This window comes from Pogona vitticeps, chromosome 3, assembly GCF_051106095.1.
Source record: "Pogona vitticeps strain Pit_001003342236 chromosome 3, PviZW2.1, whole genome shotgun sequence".
Taxonomy (NCBI): domain Eukaryota; kingdom Metazoa; phylum Chordata; class Lepidosauria; order Squamata; family Agamidae; genus Pogona; species Pogona vitticeps.
The window spans coordinates 138,859,859-138,883,891 of record NC_135785.1 but is presented as its reverse complement, the minus strand read 5'-3'; positions in this window follow the sequence as shown (position 1 = coordinate 138,883,891).

Sequence of the window (24,033 nt, the reverse complement as noted above, 5' to 3'; positions counted from 1 at the left end):
TCTGTTATCAGTTTATCTTTTGATGAAATTAAACTTATTATTTTACATATTTAAAACATTTATTTTACTATAACCCTTTTAATCAATTATCTCAGTACAAATTACCGTATTTTTCGCTCCATAAGACGCACCGGACGTTAAGACGCACTTAATTTTTAAATACTGAAAATTAAAATAAAATAAAAATATATAAACAGAGCAAGTCCCACACTGGGACTGCCAAAAAAAATCACCAAAAAACAAAGCAACATAGAAACATGCATCCCATCCCAAATCTACCCTCCAAAACCCACCCAGAACATTTTTTAAAAAGTAAAAATTAAAATTATTTAATTTATTTAATATTTAAAAATTAAATACCAAAAAATGAAGTAAAAATAAATAAACAGAGCAAGTCCCATGCTGGGACTGCAAAAAAATCACCAAAACACAAAGCAACATAGAAACATACCCCCAGCCCAAATCTACCCTCCAAAACCCACCCAGAACATTTTTAAAAAAGTAAAAAGCAGCAACTAATGTTTAAATACCAAAAAATAAAGTAAAAATAAATAAACAGAGCAGGTCCCATGCTGGGACTGCAAAAAAATCACCAAAACACAAAGCAACATAAAAACATACCCCCAGCCCAAATCTACCCTCCAAAACCCACCCAGAACATTTTTAAAAAAGTAAAAAGCAGCAACTAATGTTTAAATACCAAAAAATAAAGTAAAAATAAATAAACAGAGCAGGTCCCATGCTGGGACTGCAAAAAAATCACCAAAACACAAAGCAACATAGAAACATACTCCCAGCCCAAATCTACCCTCCAATTCCCACGCAGAACATTTTTTAAAAAGTAAAAAGCAGCAACTAATTTTTAAATACCAAAAAATAAAGTAAAAATAAATAAAGAGAGCAGGTCCCATGCTGGGACTGCAAAAAAATCACCAAAACACAAACCAACATCGAAACATACTCCCAGCCCAAATCTACCCTCCAATTCCCATGCAGAACATTTTTAAAAAAGTAAAAAGCAGCACCTTACCGGTCAAAAGCCTCCTGGAGGTCCCCAGAAGCCAGCAATGGTGGTGGTGGGGGACTCCCCACGGGGCCTGCTGAGGCCTCCGGAGGCCTGGGAAACCAGCTAAGGTGGCGGGGGGAGGCACCCACGGGGCCTGCTGAGGCCTCCGGAGGCCTGGGAAGCCAGCGATGGTGGCTGGGAGAGGCCCCCATGGGGCCTGCTGAGGCCTCCGGAGGCCTGGGAAGCCAGCAAAGGTGGCGGGGGGGAGGCACCCACGGAGCCTGCTGAGGCCTCCGGAGGCCTGGGAAACCAGCTAAGGTGGCGGGGGGGAGGCACCCACGGGGCCTGCTGAGGCCTCCGGAGGCCTGGGAAGCCAGCGATGGTGGCTGGGAGAGGCCCCCACGGGGCCTGCTGAGGCCTCCGGAGGCCTGGGAAGCAAGCGATGGTGGCTGGGAGAGGCCCCCATGGGGCCTGCTGAGGCCTCTGGAGGCCTGGGAAGCCAGCGAAGGTGGTGGGGGGAGGCACCCACGGGGCCTGCTGAGGCCTCCGGAGGCCTGGGAAACCAGCTAAGGTGGCGGGGGGGAGGCACCCACGGGGCCTGCTGAGGCTTCCGGAGGCCTGGGAAGCCAGCAATGGTGGCTGGGGGAGGCACCCACGGGGCCTGCTGAGGCCTCCGGAGGCCTGGGAAGCCAGCGATGGTGGCTGGGAGAGGCCCCCACGGGGCCTGCTGAGGCCTCCGGAGGCCTGGGAAGCCAGCGATGGTGGCTGGGAGAGGCCCCCATGGGGCCTGCTGAGGCCTCCGGAGGCCTGGGAAACCAGCAAAGGTGGCGGGGGGAGGCACCCACGGGGCCTGCTGAGGCCTCCGGAGGCCTGGGAAGCCAGCAATGGTGGCGGGGAGGCCCCCATGGGGCCTGCTGAGGCCTCCGGAGGCCTGGGAAGCAAGCGATGGTGGCTGGGAGAGGCCCCCACGGGGCCTGCTGAGGCCTCCGGAGGCCTGGGAAGCAAGCGATGGTGGCTGGGAGAGGCCCCCATGGGGCCTGCTGAGGCCTCCGGAGGCCTGGGAAGCCAGCGAAGGTGGCGGGGGGAGGCACCCACGGGGCCTGCTGAGGCCTCCGGAGGCCTGGGAAACCAGCTAAGGTGGCGGGGGGGAGGCACCCACGGGGCCTGCTGAGGCTTCCGGAGGCCTGGGAAGCCAGCAATGGTGGCTGGGGGAGGCACCCACGGGGCCTGCTGAGGCCTCCGGAGGCCTGGGAAGCCAGCGATGGTGGCTGGGAGAGGCCCCCACGGGGCCTGCTGAAGCCTCCGGAGGCCTGGGAAGCCAGCGATGGTGGCTGGGAGAGGCCCCCATGGGGCCTGCTGAGGCCTCCGGAGGCCTGGGAAACCAGCAAAGGTGGCGGGGGGAGGCACCCACGGGGCCTGCTGAGGCCTCCGGAGGCCTGGGAAGCCAGCAATGGTGGCGGGGGAGGCCCCCACGGGGCCTGCTGAGGCCTCCGGAGACCTGGGAAGCCAGCGATGGTGGCATGGAGGGGACAGTATTTGCTCCATAAGACGCATGCACTTTTCCCCCCAGTTTTTTTGGGAGAAAAAGTGCGTCTTATGGTGCAAAAAATACGGTACATTATTTTTTTCATTTATTTACTACTTGCCATTAATTTTAACATGACATTGCATTACTTTATATTTCAACATATGAACATAACCAGAACATTTAATACAGTATTACTTTTAATATTAGTCATTACATGTTTTTCTCCTTCACTCTTCAGTTTTCTGCTCTTTGAGATAACGCGTCCCATTACTTTCTGTTATCCATTGGGTCTTCAAGACCAGGCATCTGCAATCTTATTCTGAGTCTTTCTTTTGCTTTGGGTCTCACAATTAAAGTGTTTCAGATTTTGTGTTCCTCTTGCAAGTTTGGTTTTTTTTTTTTTTTAATTTGACAGCTCGTAACCTCACATAGAGTTTCAGTCTTTGCAATGTCCAATCAATTGCCAATCTTGCCTTCAAGTTGTCAAATAAATGTCTCACTTGCTTGGTCTTTCTTGTGCAGGTTCCCTCTGTCCTCCACTTGGCACAGCATGGCTCTCGACTCCCCGCATGACATCTTGATGTATTCCGACATCACAAGGACAGAGCTTGACGTCCACATTCTCCTCCAAGGCTCATCAATTACTGGGCACTTTGATGTCCATCCAACCTCTACTACTCTCTGTTTCCTAATAAAGCCTGTTTTCTTTATGACTTGTGGCTTTACTTTATTAATTGAGGAAAGAACAGGTAGTTTCTTCCCCTTCTCTAGACCATATACGGCTGTAGCTGTATTTTTCTTTGTGTTCTTATAACTTAAGCTTTTCTCCTCATCTCTCAATTCACTTATAAGTATTTTTGTTAAGATGGTCTCCCTGTGAGTGGAACTACTATCACAGGTCATCTCCCTATTTGCTGGCAAGTTTCTTTGAAGTGTCTTCTTAATCACTAGGTTTATTTTGGATGCACTACTGTTCTCATCCAGTTCTATCACTTTATTATTTGGTTTCTTAGTTAGGGGTGTGCCTTGCACGGTTTTACGAGCTTCTGCAGCTACAGAATTACTAGACTTCTCAGCTGTCCGGTTCTGCCACAACAAATCCATAGATTCTGGCTCTGCTAATGGCAATTTAATCCCCTCTAAAGATCTCAGTCTCACTATCCTCAGGACAGTATGGTCTTTCCTGGGTCTCATATAAGTTTTTTTTCTTTCCAGGAGCACTTCTTAAGCTAGACTCTGCCACTGTTAAGGACTTTTCCTTAGGTAAAAGATTCTTGTCTAGGCAGAGTCCCTCAGAGCCTTCAGGAGACAATAAAGTGGGGTTATTGACCACTTCCAAAAAACCCCACCAGACTAGTGTCCTCCTTCCACTCCAGAGTAAAACAATCTTTATTTGGGTTTTTCATACACCTATAATCAGCTTCTGACTATTCAGGAATCTTTCTCCTTCCAAGCTTCCCCCTGTTATGGTACTCTTTTCTGCTACAGTGGGTGATTCCTGGTTCTCTTGTGAGCGTGTAAGCACAAAAGCTATAGACCTCTCTAAGTTTTCAGGGGTCAGTGGAATGATATTCTTATTAGATATTGCAATACAATCATAGAAAATATCCTTTTCCCTTTGTTCATCAATATAGGAAGTATCATTAGGGTTTTTCCTTTTCCCTTTGTTCATCAATATAGGAACTATCATTAGGGTTTTTCAATAAGACTTCTTCATCCATTCCTGCTACTTCAGGGTTCATCTCTAACCTGGGGTATCCCTGTCTTTGGCACGTGTCAAAGCTTTGACAGTACCCTTTGACCTGCTTCCCCATCCCAGGCCAGTAGAATGTTCAGCAATTCTTTTCTTAGTTCTTGAGATGCCTAGATGCAAATATGTTTTTGTGTGCTATTTCTGTAACTCTCTCTATATATTTAAAAGGAATTATCAGTTGTTTATGTATGCTTTCCCCTCCCCTCTTAGGATCTGCTAAGACCTCTCTGTACAATAGGTCCTTCTCCACAAAGTACAGTGGTGCCTCGCTTAATGAGCGCACCGTATAACGACGAAATCGCATAGCGATCTCTTTTTTGAGATCACGAATGGATCGCGTACCGATGGCCTCTATGGCCAAAACTCGCATTGCGAAGATCGGTAAGCGTTTCGCTTAACCATCTTCGCATTGCGACGCCGGGAAATCAGCTGTTCAACGGCTCCAAAATGGCCACCGGATGACCCAAAATGGCCACCGCAACCATTTTTGCACCCTGCCCTTGCTTACCGAAGGCGCAAAAATGGCGGCGCTATGAGGAAACTTCGCTTAACGGTGAGTATAGAAGCCATTATAAGTTTAATGCGTTCCAATGGCATTTTGCGTCCCATTTAGCGATGTTTCCTCATAGCGAGGGTTAATCTGGAATGGATTAACCTCACTATGCGGGGCACCACTGTACCTTTCAGGGTTTTCAGGGGTCAATGGCCCTTCTCTAGCTAACTTAAAGCATTCTTCTCAGGTAGGATCTTCTTTTTGTTCCTTTTTAAAAGTCTGATCATGAGGGTTCCTTATAGATACTACATCAGCTGTTTCATCCTCTCCTATTGTCTCATTAGGGTTTTCATATTTTTCCTCAGGTGCTTCCCCTTTTCCTTTCTGGGAGTGAGTAGTTACCAGAAAACTCTTCACATGCTCAGATAGATCTATTCCTATTAAACATGGGGCAGGAATATGATTGGATATGGCTACTTTCCAACCTCCACTCCACCCTTTATATTTTATTTGTATTTCAGCCATTGGTAATTTAGTTCAGTTTCAATCCCTTTAATGATGATGTTTTCATTTCTTATTATATTTTCATGAGGGATTACATCAGGGTGACACAATGTGACCTGAGAGCATGAATCTTTTAATGCCCGATACTTAGTATTGTTCACATAAATAACTTCACCAGAGCAGCAAAGAAGCTCCTGGTTACTTTCAATTAAATAAAATTGAACTACCCTGGCTAAAGGAAGTTCTTGTTCTGGGCTCTCTGCTCTCACTGTTACTGGGGTTGGTATGGCGCTCGTTTCAACTGCCTCTGTGGTAACTCCCTTTTGCTGTGTACAATATGTCTGCTTTGGCTGACTGGAATTTCTTCCTCCTTTATGCTGACCAACATCTTTATTCTTGGTGGTCTGGCACTGAGCCCAAAAATGCCCTTTCTCTCCACATCCACAACATGTTTTATTTGCTCTAGGTTCAAAATATGGTTTATTAAAATTTCCTTCAGAGATATGTTGTTTCAGGTGACTTAGCTCTGGAGATGAGAGTTTGTTTTTAAAATGGCTTCCAGGAGCTTGCGTACTCCTGATGTATTCTCTATTGCCTCTTCTTCTGTCATCCCACTCTTTCCCTCCAATTTTTACTTCAGAAAATCTAGGGCTTCTGATTTCTTTTATCTCAACTGCTTTTTCACAAGCTTCTTGTATACTCTTGGGGTTTTTGTCCCTTACTAAATATCTCAACTCCCCCGGTAAAACTGAATACAACTGCTCCAGCCCTATTATGTTTTTCATTACTTCTAGAGACATGACTTTCTCTTGCTCCAACCATCTCTCCAGATACTGGACCAACCTTGACCCTAAATATGAATAAGATTCTTCAGGTTTCTTTGTTAAGGTATGAAACTTTCACCTCAGATGTTCAGCATTAGTGCAATATTGTACATAAACCATTTTTCTAAAGACCTCAAGATCTCTTGCTTGATGTAGGGGCATTTGTGAATAGAGATTTGCTAAATCCCCACTTATTTGAGATCTTAGCACATTCATTTTTTCACCCTCATTCACTTTATAATCCCAACAAGTGCGCTCAAATGAAATAAGTAATGCTTCAGGACAGTCTCCTTTTCTGTATTGTGGAAATTTCTGAAGATCTATTTTTACATTTTCATTATTATTGTTGTTATTATTTTGAGACACCAATTCTAATCTCTTCAGTTCTAATTGATACTCCATTTGTCTCTTTTCTTGTTCTATTGCCATTGCCATTTCTGTTTGTCATTCCTCAGCTCTTACTCTAATTTCTAATTCTCTGGCCCTTTCTTCAGCCCTGAATCTTATTTCTAATTCTTTTTCCTCTGCTCTTGCTTTGATTTCTAATTCCTTTAATTTAAATTCCTTTTCCAATTTCTATTTCTCAACTCTAGGGAGCTTTCTCTCCCTGAGGCACCCTCCTGTTCCACTACTATAGGAACTTCATTTCCCTCAAGTTCCTGAGGAAACCCTTGTTGTGTCTCCTCAGGATCAACTTCTTCCATCACAATCTTTTCCCCTCTTTTAGGAGACATAAGTACGTGTATTTATTAGGATTGGTGGGTTTATTCTGCAGAGAGATATAGTCAAGCAAAGTCAAGCCTCACTTTTAAAGACTACAGAGTTCTTGAGTTACTCTGTAGCTCTCTTTTGGCAGCCATGGATTGCTACTCTGTTTCTTTAGGCACCTAGCCACGCTGTTCTTTGTTCTGAGACATTCTATCTTTTTGCCTCCAGACACCAAACTATTTCAGATTACTTTTATTTTCCTGTTTTACAAGCCTCTGCCTGTTCCAGTTCCCTCAGATCTGTGTCTGACCCTGGCTTCTGCTTTTGTCCCTTCAGCGCTCCCTTCTAAGAGCCTAGGATCCAAAGCTAGCCTACTGGTCTTTCAAATCTTGAGGTAAACCTCTAACAGAAATTTTTCCTTGAGAGTCATTCCCTATCCTAGTCCCCAATCTGCATTTAGGAGCCCCTCTACTATGCTTTTCCCGAAAGCTCTAGAGAGTTACCCACTCCTTCCATGACAGAGCTCCCTAACTAATAGGTATCTTTGACTCAAGAATCTTTACTCTTTTCTTTGGCCTTACTGGATTCTACTCAAATTCCACCACTGGTCACCACTTTGTGATGTACACCCACATGTCCTTGTTTGTTTCCCTCAACCCAGGTCCATGCTGGCAACGTTCCTTCTTTCTCTCTCACTGCCACCAGTGGATTTCACTTATCCACACAGTAAAGAACTTTACTCTCACACTTGCTGCCAATAACAGAATTAGTTTTATTAAGGGGTGTGAAAGGGTAACTCAGAATCACAGATGGTCTTTGTTCATTTTCATTAGATCACAATCACTGAAATATCATATTTTAATGTTCCACATTAGATCACTTCTTGTTTACTTATTTTCAATTTAACCAGTGTCTATTAGTAATATCTCTCTATCTGTGACTATCTCTCTCTCTCTCTCTCTCAGCAAACCTCACTCCTTCTTCTCTCTAACTCTCCAACTGACTAACTGACAAAACCTCTGCCTCCCCTGTCCTTTCATTGGCTTCTGCACATGAGATTCTGCTGTGATTGACAGGAGCAACTTGGGCATCTGCCACAACCTGCACTGTATATAATACTATGGTTGCATAGCAAAATGCATAGTTATCTCTGTAGTCCCCTGTACCTCAGAAAAGCAGCCATGTCCATTTATGACGTGGTTAACTATGAAAAAAAGGAATCAGCTTGTGGCATTTTCAAGTGCTTGAGATACCATTGTGAATGGTAGTGAGCACAAGAAAAAATGCTGTAGACCAGCCATTCTCAATAATTTTTTTTTTTTTTTTTTTGGCCACAGCCATTTCAGGAGCTCTTCTCAAGTTCCAGGGCCCATTCTCAAACAAGAATACAACATGGATGAATAGAAACTCCCCTTCTCTAAATCTGTGGCCCTCTTCAAGTGTCCCAGGGCACCCATTGAGAATGGCTGCTATAAACTGTCTTCATTACTGAAGTTTAGGTCTCTGGCTGCAGAGCTAGAGGCTGGGAATTTGATTCTCCACTGGACCTCCTTGACAGGCACTGGACATGATGATCCATAGAGTCCCTTCGAGCTCTGCAGTTCTAAGATTCTAATATTCAGGTTGAATTTTGCCAGATGAAGCTTAGCATTCTTTTCCCTGTTTGCAATGAGGACACAATATTGTAAGGCAATGCCATACCATTAGTTAGCATTTTGAATTATGGACCAGAGCAGCAATATCCCATATTAATAAAACAGAGGGTGTTTTTTTTTTTTTTTTTTGAAGGATTGAATTTCCTGGCTTTCTACTTTTTACTTCTCAGATATACACACAGCACACCCAAACTTATGAAGGATGAAATCATTGGGAGATATATGCTACAGTGCAGTACCACACATACCTGCAAACAAGTCCCATTGAATTCAGTATGGCTTCTTTCTGACTAGGCTCACACGTGGTTACAGTGCAAATGTTTCATTCCAAGAGGATCCACCTGAACATTTCAACAAAAAAGGAAAAAAAACACTATGTGGCCCTTGAACTGCTGGATGGTTCAGTGGTTTAGGTATAAGGTTGCCAAAGCAGAGATTGGGGCTCCTTGACAGGGGCTGAACTTGATCTATATTCCAGCTTTGCAATCCTAAGATTATATCATCATGATCATCAGCAGCAGCAGTGTTGTTTTTGTTATTATTTAACATAATTCAAAAACACAGTTGGCTGATACCATTATTAGTTCACTTAAAGTTTAAAAACAGAAGCTAACTTTTGATCCATACATCAGGCTAAGCACCGCAGAGCTGTGTAAGGTGCAGAACAAACATAAAACCTTCATAAATTTTGGCCACATGTATGTCTTCTGATGAAATCAAGTTTCAAAATAGGGACTGTATTTTCAGCTCAGAGGTGTAGGCTCCAGATTGCTCTTCTGGTATCAAAACATGGAATGGCCTTGCCAAATATCTTAGACAAATTGTTGATCACTTTTTTAATCCTATAAATGCCGAATGTGATACAAAGGATAAATTGTGATGTTTCCCCACTCCAATGGGTAAAAATGTCTTCTTGCTGCACTCCCTGTAATTGCTCTAGTATCTCATAGTTATCCTTCATTTGGCCCATTTTTGCACATTTGTCCAGAGGCAGTACATTAATATATCCCTTTGCTGGCTACATGAGAAATTAAGAATTGTGGCTGAGGAATGTTTGTGCTGGTGTGTGTGTGTTTAGTCGTTTAGTCGTGTCCGACTCTTCGTGACCCCATGGACCAGAGCACGCCAGGCCCTCCTGTCTTCTACTGCCTCCCGGAGTTGTGTCAGGTTCATGTTGGTTGCTTCGCAGACACTGTCCAGCCATCTCATCCTCGGTCGTCCCCTTCTCCTCTTGCCATCACACCTTCCTAACATCAAGGTTTTTTCCAAGGACTCTTTTCTTCTCATGAGATGGCCAAAGTATTGGAGCCTCAGCTTCAGGATCTGTCCTTCAAGTGAGCATTCAGGGTTGATTTCCTTTAGAACTGATAGGTTTGTTCTCCTTGCAGTCCAGGGGATTCTCAAGAGCCTCCTCCAGCACCACAATTCAAAGGCATCAATTCTTCGGCGGTCTGCTTTCTTTATGGTCCAGCTCTCACTTCCATACATCATGACAGGAAAAACCATAGCTTTGAGTATTCGGACTTTTGTTGGCAAGGTGATGTCTCTGCTTTTCAAGATGCTGTCAAGATTTGTCATCGCTTTCCTCCCAAGAAGAAGGCGCCTTTTAATTTCAGGGCTGCTGTCTCCATCTGCAGTGATCATGGAGCCCAGGAAGATAAAATTTGACACTGCCTCCATATCTTCCCCTTCTATTTCCCAGGAGGTGATGGGACCAGTGGCCATGATCTTAGTTTTTTTGATATTGAGTTTCAGACCGTTTTTTGCACTCTCCTCTTTCACTCTCATTACAAGGTTCTTTAATTCCTCCTCACTTTCTGCCATCAGAGTGGTGTCATCTGCATATCGGAGGTTGTTGATATTTCTTCCGGCAATCTTAATTCCGGCTTGGGTTTCTTCCAGTCCAGCCTTCCGCATGATGTATTCTGCATATAAGTTAAATAAGCTGGGGGACAATATACAGCCTTGCCGTACTCCTTTCCCAATTTTGAACCAATCAGTTGTTCCATGACCAGTTCTAACTGTTGCTTCCTGTCCCACATATAGGTTTCTCAGGAGACAGATAAAGTGGTCAGGCACTCCCATTTCTTTAAGAACTTGCCATAGTTTGCTGTGGTCCACACAGTCAAAGGCTTTCGCATAGTCAATGAAGCAGAAGTAGATATTTTTCTGGAACTCTCTGGCTTTCTCCATAATCCAGCGCAAGTTAGCAATTTGGTCTCTAGTTCCTCTGCCTCTTCGGAATCCAGCTTGTACTTCTGGGAGTTCTCGGTCCACATACTGCTGAAGCCTACCTTGTAGGATTTTGAGCATAACCTTGCTAGCGTGTGAAATGAGTGCAATTGTACGGTAGTTGGAGCATTCTTTGGCACTGCCTTTCTTTGGGATTGGGATGTAGACTGATCTTTTCCAATCCTCTGGCCACTGTTGAGTTTTCCAAACTTGCTGGCATATTGAATGTAGCACCTTAACAGCATCATCTTTCAAGATTTTAAATAGTTCAACTGGAATGCCATCACCTCCACTGGCCTTGTTGTTAGCCAGGCTTTCTAAGGCCCACTTGACTTCGCTCTCCAGGATGTCTGGCTCAAGGTCAGCAACTACATTGTCTGGGTTGTCCGGGATATCCAAATCTTTCTGATATAATTCCTCTGTGTATTCTTGCCACCTCTTCTTGACGTCTTCTGCTTCTGTTAGGTCCCTCCCATTTTTGTCTTTTATCATGTTCATCTTTGCGCAAAATGTTCCTCTAATATGTCCAATTTTCCTGAACAGATCTCTGGTCTTTCCTTTTCTGTTATCTTCCTCTATCTCTTTGCATTGTTCATTTAAGAAGGCCCTCTTGTCTCTCCTTGCTATTCTTTGGAAGTCTGCATTCAATTTTCTGTAACTTCCCCTATCTCCCTTGCATTTTGCTTCCCTTCTCCTCTCTGCTATTTCTAAGGCCTCGTTGGACAGCCACTTTGCTTTCTTGCATTTCCTTTTCTTTGGGATGGTTTTCGTTGCTGCCTCCTGGACAATGTTACGAGCCTCTATCCAAAGTTCTTCAGGCACTCTGTCCACCAAATCTAGTTCCTTAAATCTGTTCTTTACTTCCACTGTGTATTCATAAGGGATTTGGTTTAGATTATACCTGAGTCGCCCAGTGGTTTTTCCTACTCTCTTCAGTCTAAGCTTGAATTTTGCTATGAGAAGCTGATGATCAGAGCCGCAGTCAGCTCCAGGTCTTGTTTTTGCTGACTGTATAGAGCTTCTCCATCTTTGGCTGCAGAGAATATAATCAATCTGATTTCGATATTGCCCATCTGGTGATTTCCATGTATAGAGTCGCCTCTTGTGTTGTTGGAAAAGAGTGTTTGTGATGACCAGCTTATTCTCTTGACAAAACTCTATTAGCCTTTGTCCTGCTTCGTTCTGAACTCCAAGGCCAAACTTCCCTGTTGTTCCTTTTATCTCTTGGCTCCCTACTTTAGCATTCCAGTCCCCTAGAATGAGAAGAACATCTTTCTTTGGTGTCAGTTCTAGAAGGTGTTGTAAATCTTCATAGAATTGTTCAATTTCAGTCTCCTCAGCAATGCTGGTTGGTGCATAAACTTGGATTATTGTGATGTTGAATGGTCTGCCTTGGATTCGTATTGACATCATTCTATTGTTTGTGCTGGAGCTCTAGCTAATGTCTTACCAAGACAATCCATGCCCTTGTTAGAAAAGATGCATCATCTCCAAGGACCTAAAGGCCTGACTTTCAGTTCTGTGAGTGTCCAAATAAGGGCAAAAGAAGCCTCTAAGGCCTGCACCCTGTGGCATTCATCTCTGCAAATGGCTCCCACTAAAACCTCTATGATGTCTTCTTTTCCCTGGGACAACAGCATGTTGCCATGTAACTGCTAGAAACTTTACTCCTGGGGCTGCTCTCTCCCAAGGGGGTAGGTTCTAATTAGAGATGGGGACAAATAAAAAAATGGTGATCCCAGGAGAGTTTACCACACAGCACAGAAGCCCATTCTGCATACCAGCTGCCAATCAGCTGATCAGAGGCCGATAGGCAGCCACACACCCCCACAGCCAGCCACCCCCACAGCCTGCCCACCCACACACTTCTTTTCCCTACATTAGCCTCCATCCCACTCACACCAACACACCCTTACCTTAGTAGCTGCTGTTGAGGTCTCCATCAGGCCTCCGCAGCCACTGCCCTTAAGGCAGGCTAAGGTAATCCAGGCTGCCCTTTGCAAAGATGGCAGCTGCAGCTTCCCGAGCCTAAATGAAACCACAAGTGCCATCTTTGCAAAGGGGAGCCAGTCTCCCTTTTTACGTGCCGTGCTTCAGACTAGGCCAAGAGACCTTTGATTAAGGTAAGGGGCTGTTGATGGGGATGGGGGAGGGCTAAGGTAGGGAAAGAAAGGGGGTGAGGTAGGCCGTGGTATTGGGTGGCTGTGTGGGGTGGTGGCTGCCTTTCTGCCACCGATCAGCTGATCGATGGCTGGTAGGCAGAATAGTGTTTTGGTTTGGCTTGATTTTGAATATGAAGTACAAATAAAAATGAGTAAATATTCATCCCTTCATATTCATGGGGGTCTCTGGAACCCACAAATACAGATCGATGGATATTTAATGAATTGGCTATATTCGTTGGAATAACCAATCCATTTATATATCCGTCCCCATCTCTAGTCCTAATATGACATTCTACCTATCCAGCACTTGGCATCCTGCTCTGACTCAAAGTCCAAGTGAAAGAGGTTGGTGCAAGAAGGACTTACCTGCTTTGATCCTGCCCCCATAACAGTAATGTAGTGATACTGACGTTTCCATGCTCATGCTTCTATATCACAGCCACCATAGCTTCACCAGCTCTATGAAGGGCTGGGATGAAACACACACACACACACACACATTTACGTAATATTACTGGTTTGCCACCTTAGAAATCAAGATGGATTAAATCATTGTGGTTTGATCTGGAGTAGAGATGGGCATCTCATGAGAAGAGAAGACTCCCTGGAAAAGACCCTGATGTTGGGAAAGTGTGAAGGCAAGAAGAGAAGGGGACGACAGAGGATGAGATGGTTGGACAGTGTCATCAAAGCCACCAACATGAATTTGACCCAACTCTGGGTGGCAGTGGAAGACAGGAGGGCCTGGCGTGCTCTGGTCCATGGGGTCATGAAGAGTCGGACATGACTTAATGACTAAACAACAAAAAGAGATGGGCATGGAGCAAACCACCCAAAAATGAACTGGTTTTTCATTCATGATGGTCCAGGCATACTTTGGCCTAACTGCCCCACTCCAACCCCACTGCCATTGCCTTGGTATACCTGGGTGCCCTGGAGAAGCTAGCCAGAGTCAGGTTACTGCCACTGTGCATGTGGCCACTAACCAGCTGATCAGGCTGGGAAGCCTGGGGTGGCCTGGAGAGGCAATGGCAGGGGCAGAGAAGCCCTGGTGCTGGGGCTTCTCTGCCTGATCAGCTGGCTGGTGGGCCCATGTGCAGAGGCAGCAACCAGGCTTTTCTGGGCCACCCAGGAAGACTGAGGTGATGGTGGTAGCAGCAGTGATGGTGGCAGTAATGGCGGTGGCAGCAAAGGCAGGTAGACCTTCACTGATGATCTTGCCATAACTTTATTAGTAGTTACTTCCATAGCTTAAATGAAGCAGATGTTAATAATATTTGAACTGCTGCTCAGTGTGCCATCAAACTAAGGGAAAACATCATTCCTCAACAAATTTGGACTAACTCTTCCAGACCTTTTAACCAAAATTTGATTGAACTATATTACACATTTTTCTAAAAATAGAGAAAGACAAATTCATCAATTTCCTGCACTATTTATCTTCTTATACTGTGTGAAGGGCTTCCCACTGAGATCAGTTTCAAATTTGGTACATTTGTAGAGCTCATCTGGTATGGTGTCTCTTTAATACCATGAGTGAAACAAGCTGAAAAGAAAAGTGAATAATTGCAGAATGTAGCAAAGTAAGGTGGCATGAAAATCAAGCTTTTCCATCCATTTGCACTTCTTTGGTAGGAAAGTAGACCCTCCCAAATATGTACATGAAAACGACATTAACATTTATCTCATCATGTCTGCTGCTGTTTTGTCACCCTAAGAAGGAATGATTCAGATTTTGTCCTTTGTACTGAATCTGTTATTTATATTTCCCACTTCTACTTCTCTCTTTTCTACAGGAAAAAAAGGTATTTATAATGGGCTTTGGAGAAACAGGAAGATGAATGAGGTTACTTGTTGCGCTACAGATTTGTAGGCTTCCAGAGTTCCCTGGTGATGTATAAGTCCACGGATAATTGCTAATGATCCATGCCCCTGGAGAGTGAAGCTTGTGATCTTCACTCTTTTAAAGGAGGTCTTTATGTCTGCCAGCACCTGCTGAATATCAGAGTAATAGCTTTAAATGAGAAACCAGAGTGAAAGAATTTAGAACTTTGAGATTGTTGCTTAATAATCAGGCTCAGAGTTCAATGAGGAGAAATTACGAATAAAACAGGAAAATGAGAAGTTGCTTAACAGATGGATCTGCTAATTTCAAACTCAGGAGCATATGGCATCACTCAACTGCCCCTCATTAAAAGAGTCAGCCCTCATTTTAGACCTAAAACCTAGCACCATCCTACACAGCTCTGATGTTCACACTTTTAAAAAAATGTTAATTATTTATAGAAAAGAAATTCACTCATGGTAAAAGGGCTCTGGAAAAATCTTAGTTTTGGGATACATTTTGTATCATTTGAACGGAATGCTCAGTGATCTGGTCAGCAACTAGTTTTACTTTGAGGAGGTAACAGAGACACCTGAACCATCTTTCTGAATCTAAAATGCATTGGGGCAAGGGGGCAAATCTATGTCTGGGTTATGCATCTACATATGATGGCACATTGCTCCCTGCCATCACCATTACCACCGTCAGATGTGCTACAACCTTAATTGAGGCCCTGGTCAGACAAGGGAAATGTTTTCTAGTTCTTCTGATAATTTCCATACCCGGTCATGGTCACATGATTTATATCCCAAGATGAATGTCCCAAGAACGCTTAGCAGTACCATTTTTTTTCATCCTATTTGAATCGCTATAGCCAGCTACACCATGGTATCAGTTTATTTTCTCTCTTGCTTCAAGGGGAAATTTAGTTCCTTGATTTATATGTATATGTTTAAAAATATTATCTATCAATATTTATCAAGGTTTTTTAAAAATAGTATTTCTCAATAAAAAAGAGCAAAGTGTGCTGCTTCTATACTGCCCCATAGCATTTAAAGCACATTTAAAGGTTTACACGTTAATTATGCAGGCTACACATTGCCCCTGCAGTGAGCTGGGTACTGTATGCATTTTACTGATCTTGGAGGGATAGAAGTCTGAGTCAACCTTGAGTTGGCTACCTGAGATTAAACCTGGGTCATAAGCAGAGTTTTGGCTGCAGTACAGCAGTTTAACCACTGTGCCACAATGTTCTTCTTTATCAATACATCAATACATCAGAAACAAGTCTCCTTCTAAGGTGTGTGACTGCCCGAGTGAGCTTGACTCTGCCTGCTTCCATACAGCTTTCCTCCTTCCCATGCACCCACCGGGGGGGTATGAACTTGCATAGGAGAGTGGAAATTAGAGGGAACATTGATCAGAAAGGGGTTTCTGTTTAGGAAAGTGTCCCTCTGTTGCAGTGGCTGCTCCTGTAGAAATGTGTTGCACACAATGGACTAGGGATATTCATGCAGCAGTAGTGGAGATTACTCCCCCCACCCCGTGACACTGACATGCCAACATTTCAATTTATCTTCTCACAGGAAAGAAAAAAAATTACTCACCAATAATGTAATGGCGGCACCCCCCCCCCCCCCCCGTGACATACTTTTACCAACGTACTGAAACAAAAATTAAAAATAATGTGTGCACTACAGTAATGGTGGTCATCTCCCTGGCTTCGATTCTGAAAAGAAGCAGGGCACGTCATGCACACAGGCAATCTTGGTAAGGGATGCACCAGTACAACAAAGGTAGAAAATAACACAACCCTCCTGGTGATGGGAAAATGTTCCACAGTTACACTGCTAGCTGGGAAAATGTCTTGGTCTTGAATCTGCATTGTGTGACTGGGGGGAGGGGACAACCAGCATAACTACATACCATTTCCCTCATGTGGCCAGGGCTTTTACACAAAGAATGAGAAAAACATTAGCATTCCTTCCTTCTGCATCAAGAGGGACTCATTTGGACTGCTTGGGATCAAGTCTGACTGAAATCCATTGAGTTCAAATTGAGCCCAAAGTGAATCAGTACAAATTATTTTGGAACATTCAGCAGTTCAGACACCAAAAGAAATATGGATCTTGTCTTTGAAATATTACAAAACAGCACTACATAAGTGAAATATCATGGGTGTGTAAAGGGAAGTAACAGAGGAGATGTTACGTCCTCATTGACAGCTCTAACTTCCAATCTTGGATAAGGTTACAGCCAACCCTTTTCAATCACAGTGCCTGCTGCAAGGAATTATGTATTTCTTTCCTAGCTAACAGGTGGAAAATGGAAACCTCTTTCATTAGGAAATGAAACTTTTGCAGAATTGGAGCCCAAATTATGGCAGCCCTAGTTGTACCTTTTTCTTGGACACAACATTACTCTTCTTCATCCCTATTATAGGGCTGACAGGAAATAAGCTGTTTTATTAGCAATTTGAGCAAAGACAAAAATGTAACCTTTGGAAGGCCTGATTAAACCACTGGACCCAGAATTCATTCCCGAATTTACCCAAACACTGACTCAAGGTTTGTCAGAAGACATTTTTCTGAGAAACATTCTGACTTGTTCCTCCCCTCCTTTATCTTGTCCCCCTAGATATGGAAGACATTTTTGCAGAATTATTTCAATTTCCCCCACCATTTTATTTTATTTTATTTTGGTTGCCTCTAAACCACCACAATGTCTTAGAACAATGCTAGGTAGAGGGCAGCCCAAAGGAACCAAAATGGCATCCATGCTGCCAACACGATTGTTGTTGCTGCTGCCATTTCCAGTAGCAATGCAAGACCCCAAAACTTTTTTTTTGGGGGGGGGAATAAAGGTAATTCTCAGGCCACTGCTAATGATAATTTTTCCTCTCTCTGGAGAAATTGAGGAGAAATAATCTCCCTAATTTCTCATCCATAAATAAAACAGAATTTCAAAAGTCCGTATGTGCAGAACTAGATTGTTTTTTAAATAATTAGACAACATGATTACCCCAAAGCACTCCAAAAAAATCTCTCTGTACAAAGGAATGGCAAATCAAAACATGAGTCCTACATAAGTGTCATGGAATGCACACCAGGGGAAAGGATACACTAGTTTGAGTTGATACTGTCTGATTAGAAAATCTTCTGTTGTCCATCTTGAGATTGTGGTAGATGGCTCAATAAAAACAGTGACCCAATGTACAGCAGCTGTAAAAAAATCCAATTTCCATTTCAGGGATCATTAGAAAAGGTGTTGAAAATAAAACATGTTATATCATAATGTCTTTTTACAAGTCTGATGTGACCAAAGTTAGAACAATGTGTACAGCTCTATTTGGTGTACCTCGGAAAGGCAATTGTAGTGGTGGAAAAGATAAAACAAAGTACAACAGAAATTATCAAAGAATTGGAGCAAACCGTTTGCAGGAAAAGGTTAAAACATTTGGGTCTTTTTTTTAAAAGAACCCAGGTAAGAGATGACATGACATGTGGTGGGAGATTCAGGAAAGATATGAGGAAGCACTTCTGAACACAGTGCATCATTAAACTGTGGAATTCTCTACCACAGCTAATGGCGAACCCAGCCACCAATTTGGCTGGCATTAAAAAGGAGATTAGACCAATGTTACGGCAGATACAGCTTGCCAGCATTATCAGTCTTTGTGACTATACTGCCTGCAGGATGTGGTGGTGCTGTGGGTTAAACCATTGAAACCTCTGTGCTGCAAGGTCAGAAGACCTGCAGTCATAAGTTCGAATCCACGTGATGGAGTGAGTTCCTGTTGCTTGTCCCAGCTCCCGCCAACCTAGCGGTTTGAAAGCATGCAAAATGCAAAAATGCGAGTAGATAAACAGGCACTACCTCAATGGGAAGGTAAATGGGGTTCCGTGTCTAGTCATGCTGGCCATGTGACCATGGAGGATTGTCTGGGTTGGAAAAGGAGACGAGCACCGCTGCCTAGAGTTGGACATGACTGGACAAAATTGTCAAGGGAAAGCTTTACCTTTACATGCAGGATCATAGATGGAACATCTCTTAAGGTAACTTGCTTGAGAACAAGACAGGGCTATTTCATTCACATTTATGAGCTTCCCATGGGCATCTGCCTGGCTACAAAGTGAGATAGGATGTTGAACTAGTACAGTATAGGGCTTATGTTCAGTGGGGCTCTTCTCACTGTGGCTGGGAACGATATTCAGCCAAATGCTGAAGCATTGACTGAATCTGAACTATTTGTGCATTTCTAGGCTGTCTATATTATGGAGCAAAGAGTGTGGAGGTGCTCACATGGCAGAGTGGTCTTAAAAATTGGGAAAGGGCAAAAGGGGTGTCCAAGACAGTCTTTAATAGTCAGTTATCAGAAATCAGCATTGCATCACCTGTTAATTTTTCATAAGGAGAGAAAAGATAGATGTATGGGAAGCATGAAATGAAGTGGTAGGGTAAAGGACAGCATTAATATGGTAGGACAGAAAATTATACTAATTGAAAGGTGCTGTACAATGGTGACAATTAATTATAATCATTTTGACAGCAGTGATTTTAGAAAACCAATCTGAATAATTGTGGGATCATCTTTCTATGTAGTTGTTGCTTACATCAGGGTTAGAATTGAGAGGACTACGTGCTGTGGTGTTTCTCGGAAATTATTAAGTTGTGCCCAAGAAAGGAGTCCTGTGATCTGATTGTGCTTTTGCAATAACCATTTTTTAAAATTAATGCATTGTAATATTTTCTTGAATATATACCTTCTCAAATAAAATCCAAGGTGTCCATTACCTTATCTGTTCTGCACACATACCAGGGACTTCTTGTTTAATAAAGGGGAAAGCCAGACTTTGGCACTTGAGTTATGTTTATTGAGCCTCTGAATTTCAGAGGAATGGAGGGACAGACACATACAATAAACATCCTCCCATCTGTTGGGAAGATGGTAATGTTCTTTTGTGTCTCTTAAGGGAAAGTGATTGTGGTAGAAGCAGCTTTACTACAGAGTAAGTGAGTAATGTAGACCATCCATCTGTCTTCCAAAGTTTGAACTGAAGAAAGAGTTTTTGCCCTTCTTCTTCATTTTTATCCCCACCAAGCACACTACAGCCCTTTATCTCAAATGCCAGATTGTGAACATGTATGGACATGGCAGCTTATTTCCCTCAATTGTTGGGAAGTTCATAGGAGGAAGTCCATAGCATAACATCACCATCACAAGACAGATGCTTTACAACTACAGAATGATATGATACGATGTCATCTCATATCAAATGTCATACCATATGAATGTGGCTATGTGTTTACATGCCTCAGAATACCTGACATAGATTAACACTGAGAAGCAATCCTAAATATGCATATAACTACTTACGCTTTCAGAAAGTCAAGCCACATTGAAAGAACTAATTTAAGAGATTTGAAGTGGTGGAAGGTGACAAGGGATATAGCTCAGTACTGCAGCCATGAGAATGATGGAATGGGAGCTGGTTTTACTGCACTCCCCAGAGAGCTGTTCTATAAGCTCCTGATGATTACAGTTCATTCAGCCTATTTCCAAAACTAAGGTCAGCAAATTCCCAGCTTTCAGGTTGACCCAGAAGTGACACAAGTCATCTGGAGAGATGGAGTCTTATGCAGAGATGCCGTGGCATGGAGTGCTTGTGTGAAATGTACTCCAGCTCCCCATGCTGAGTTGAAGGGAGTTAGGAAGGTCTGTATGTTAACTTTCTATAAAGATGTCTGAGAACTCCCTTCAGCACAGCAGGGTTTACTTTCAAAATGTTTCTAACATTGATGGATTCACCTCTGTTGCTGCTGTCTCTATTCAGATTAGCTGGGAAAGAACAATGGCAGGAGCTGCTGTTTCATAATGCCTAGTGGGGATCTATATGTTGAGATCAAACACCCTACATTCACACAGAAAGGAAGGCAAGAAATATATCTTACTTAGAAGTGAGAAAACAGAAAGACAACAGACAGGTCTCTGCCAATAGTTGTTCTGCCTCAGGGTTTACTTTTAACCAACAGTGCTGAATGCCTGAGGCCAGTTGGCTCTGTGCACATCCCCCTTTTTAATGAGTGAACCAGGCAGCAAGCATTGTAAATGCATACATAAATGCATACATAAATGCATACATAAATTTTATTTTAAGCCCCCCCAGGCACATACTCTTTCCTTTCTATAAAGCAATGAGATGAGCGTGCCTTGAAATTGATACCTGGAAACGGAATATTATGTTCTACTCCCCATGTGCAAATAGCACTTTCATGAAGCCTACTCAAAATTTCATTTTCACAGTGATATTGTTAATCCACTTCTGTTTTTCAAAGGGGGACGTTCTGAATAGGGGAGCCATCTTTAAATAGATTGGTTTCCCCTATGACTAAGAGTATTCACTGCCAGCAGGGCTGGTAAAGGAAACCACCTCAGCTGACAAATGCTAGGAAGGAGCAGATTCAGCTGCCTCCACCACCTCCCCAATTCCCCCAGCAAAGCCCCTCAGCTATTTCCCTTCTTAGAAGGCAGGCTGTCCTTTGCTACACTCTTTTTACCTACTCAGTATATCCAATTACCAGTGTTCATGCAAGAGACAACTGCCAGTCCAGCTGGCTTCTATGTGGAATGGGAAGAAGGGGCATCTTTGTCTCAGACTGCAAAAGGTGCTGCATTAGCCCTGCTGTCTAAATAACATGCTTCTGCCATACAGGTAGAAAAAACTTCTCCTGTTTCCTTCCAAAACTGTGAGTTGACAAGCATGGATGTGTCGGAGGTGGAGTTTAGGAGTGCAATCCCCTCCTCCCTCCTCCCATCTAGATGTTCATCACAGAGGATATGTGCTTTGCCACCTGGGATATGGCCTAAGGGTGGCCCTAGGTTTGCATTCTGCCTAGTAACAGTTTCCCAGGGTGCATGCTGAGCAGTTTTATTGGTCATCTGTCAGCCTGTCCTTTGTTTGGATCTTTGCCCTACACCATGCCAAGCTGCATGCCCTGTAATTGACAAAGTGGCAAATATAATCCCTTTCTTGTTGTACCATAGTTCTTGCTCTTCTGCCCTGCCCCTCTTCAGTCTGGTGGAAACAACATAAATCATACCCAAACCCCATCTGAAACAGAACAGTCACATGAAATTAATAACCATCTCAACAACAGAAGATTTAAAAATAAAAGAAAGGATCAAACCATCATGAAGCAGAAGGCAACAAAAACTATTCATTTGCAACCTCAAAAGCTCTACAGAAAGATAAAGGGTTGATCTGACACGAAGGGAAGATGAATGTGATGTGAACGGTCTCTTATGGCCACTCATTGTAATTCAGGTGGTGAACAAATTTGGAGCAGGGCTTCTGAAGATGATCTGAGAGATAATAAGCATGCAATGTGAACAGTAATTCAAATCTGCCATGTAGAAATTGCATATACATTGTTATAGATAAGTAAATCAAATGTACATCATCTGCATATGGAAAAGGAGATAATACACATGAAAAAGGAAGACAGATTTTTGTGCACCCTTTGAAACAAACAAGCTAGGGAAAAGAACTGTTGATTATATTGTAATTCTATCCTGCTGTGTAACTTGCAACTGCAGAAGGGTGACGATGTAACAAGAAGGGGCAATTATCAGTAATTAAAAACTTCCTTCATCTGTCTTTCAGCTTTCCAAATACCTTGTAATCTTTTCATTGCTTGGAAGCTGTGGGAGCCATGAGGGAGGAGGAGAAATTCTTTAAAAACCAAAAATTGCCACCATTGGGTGACATTACCCGCAGGTCATTTTTCACATGCTACCAATTTACTGTACAGTCAGTACCTGCATTCCACATGATAATATAGATCGTTGTGCTGGTATAATTACAGGAGCAGAGAAGCCACAGTATAGTTCCGACATTCTTCCTAACCTGATGCCTTCGATAATCCTGCAAAGGAAGCTAATATCTAGCTTTTCATCTACTACCCTAAGAACCTATCTCGTTATTCAGAATTGAAAGGGCAACATTACATCATTTAACTGTAACATACTGTGAACATTATTGCATTTTTGACACACATTTTGCTGGAAAAAAAGAGAGAGGTGAACCCTGAGACACTGAAAGCTGTTTAATATTATGCTGTGCTTGTCATGTTTTAAGGAAGTGTCCTTCATCAGAAATCATGTTATCATCTAAGTTTTTATTACGGAAGAACCTTTCATCTTCAAAGCATCCATGATTAGAAGATATCATTGCCTCTGATGAAGAGCAAAATATTTACCGGAGTGTGTGTTTTTTTCCTCCCCTTCCCTCTCCAAACCTCAATCTTCAGCACCTGGGGGTTTGTCTCACTTTCGTAAAATATATACTGGTGCTGTTTGCCTCTTACTGCTTCTTCTTTTCTTTTTTCACACTTCCGTTGGACTCATGTCAATGTTACATAGAACCTGCCAAAGTTATATCTGGCAAAATTCATTCTAGTTACCTTACAGTGAACATTCCAAATAAGATTAACTATTTCAAAACATCAGAGTGACTTCAAAGCCCTTCATTAAAAAATTGAGAATATGCTCTACAAAAAGAAATAAAATGTAATGTATGTATATGTGGATCCAATGGCGTACGTTGCTTTTGCCTTTTGAATAAAGCATTAATTCAATTTGACCATATTTGTTCTTTCATCTGCTCAATGAGACTTACACTTGGATCTCATTCAGACAAATTATACATACCCAGCTGTATTTGTTTTTACAGGTTCTATACCAAAAACTTCATCGAGAGTGATCTGATGCTTTAAAATTATTATATTTGTAGTTGTTTCATATTGATTGACTAATATTGATATATATTCATTGACAAGTTGTAAATTGATCTATTAATATTGATAATGCCCTACAAGGGAGCAGGCTCCATATTTTGGCCTTAGACCTTGCTTGGCCCAAACCTCTGGTCCATGGGGCACCTCATCGCAGCCCAGGGAACATGGGGGACTCACAATGTGAAATGGCCCAGGCTTCCTCTGAGGTATCAGAGGACATACATACATGTTTGTTGACAAGTTTGATACAATATCACTATGAAAGCCATACTAATTCATATATCTTACTGAGTCTGTGTGTCACACAGGTGTGCACACTGTATTGCTGAAGTTGAAAAATATATATTTAAAGGTAAGGACACATAAGAGAGACTTCTGGTTGACTTCTCCTAGGCTGCCTAGCTCCCTCCCAAGGGTAGATAGGTCAGCCCCTTCCCTGTTGTTCTACCTATGGAAGACAAAGGCCTTTCTCCTCAGGAAGGCTTTGTGCAGCTGAATAGGCCACTGAAGAAAAGGCTTTTAGTAGGGACAGGGATCTCCCAGC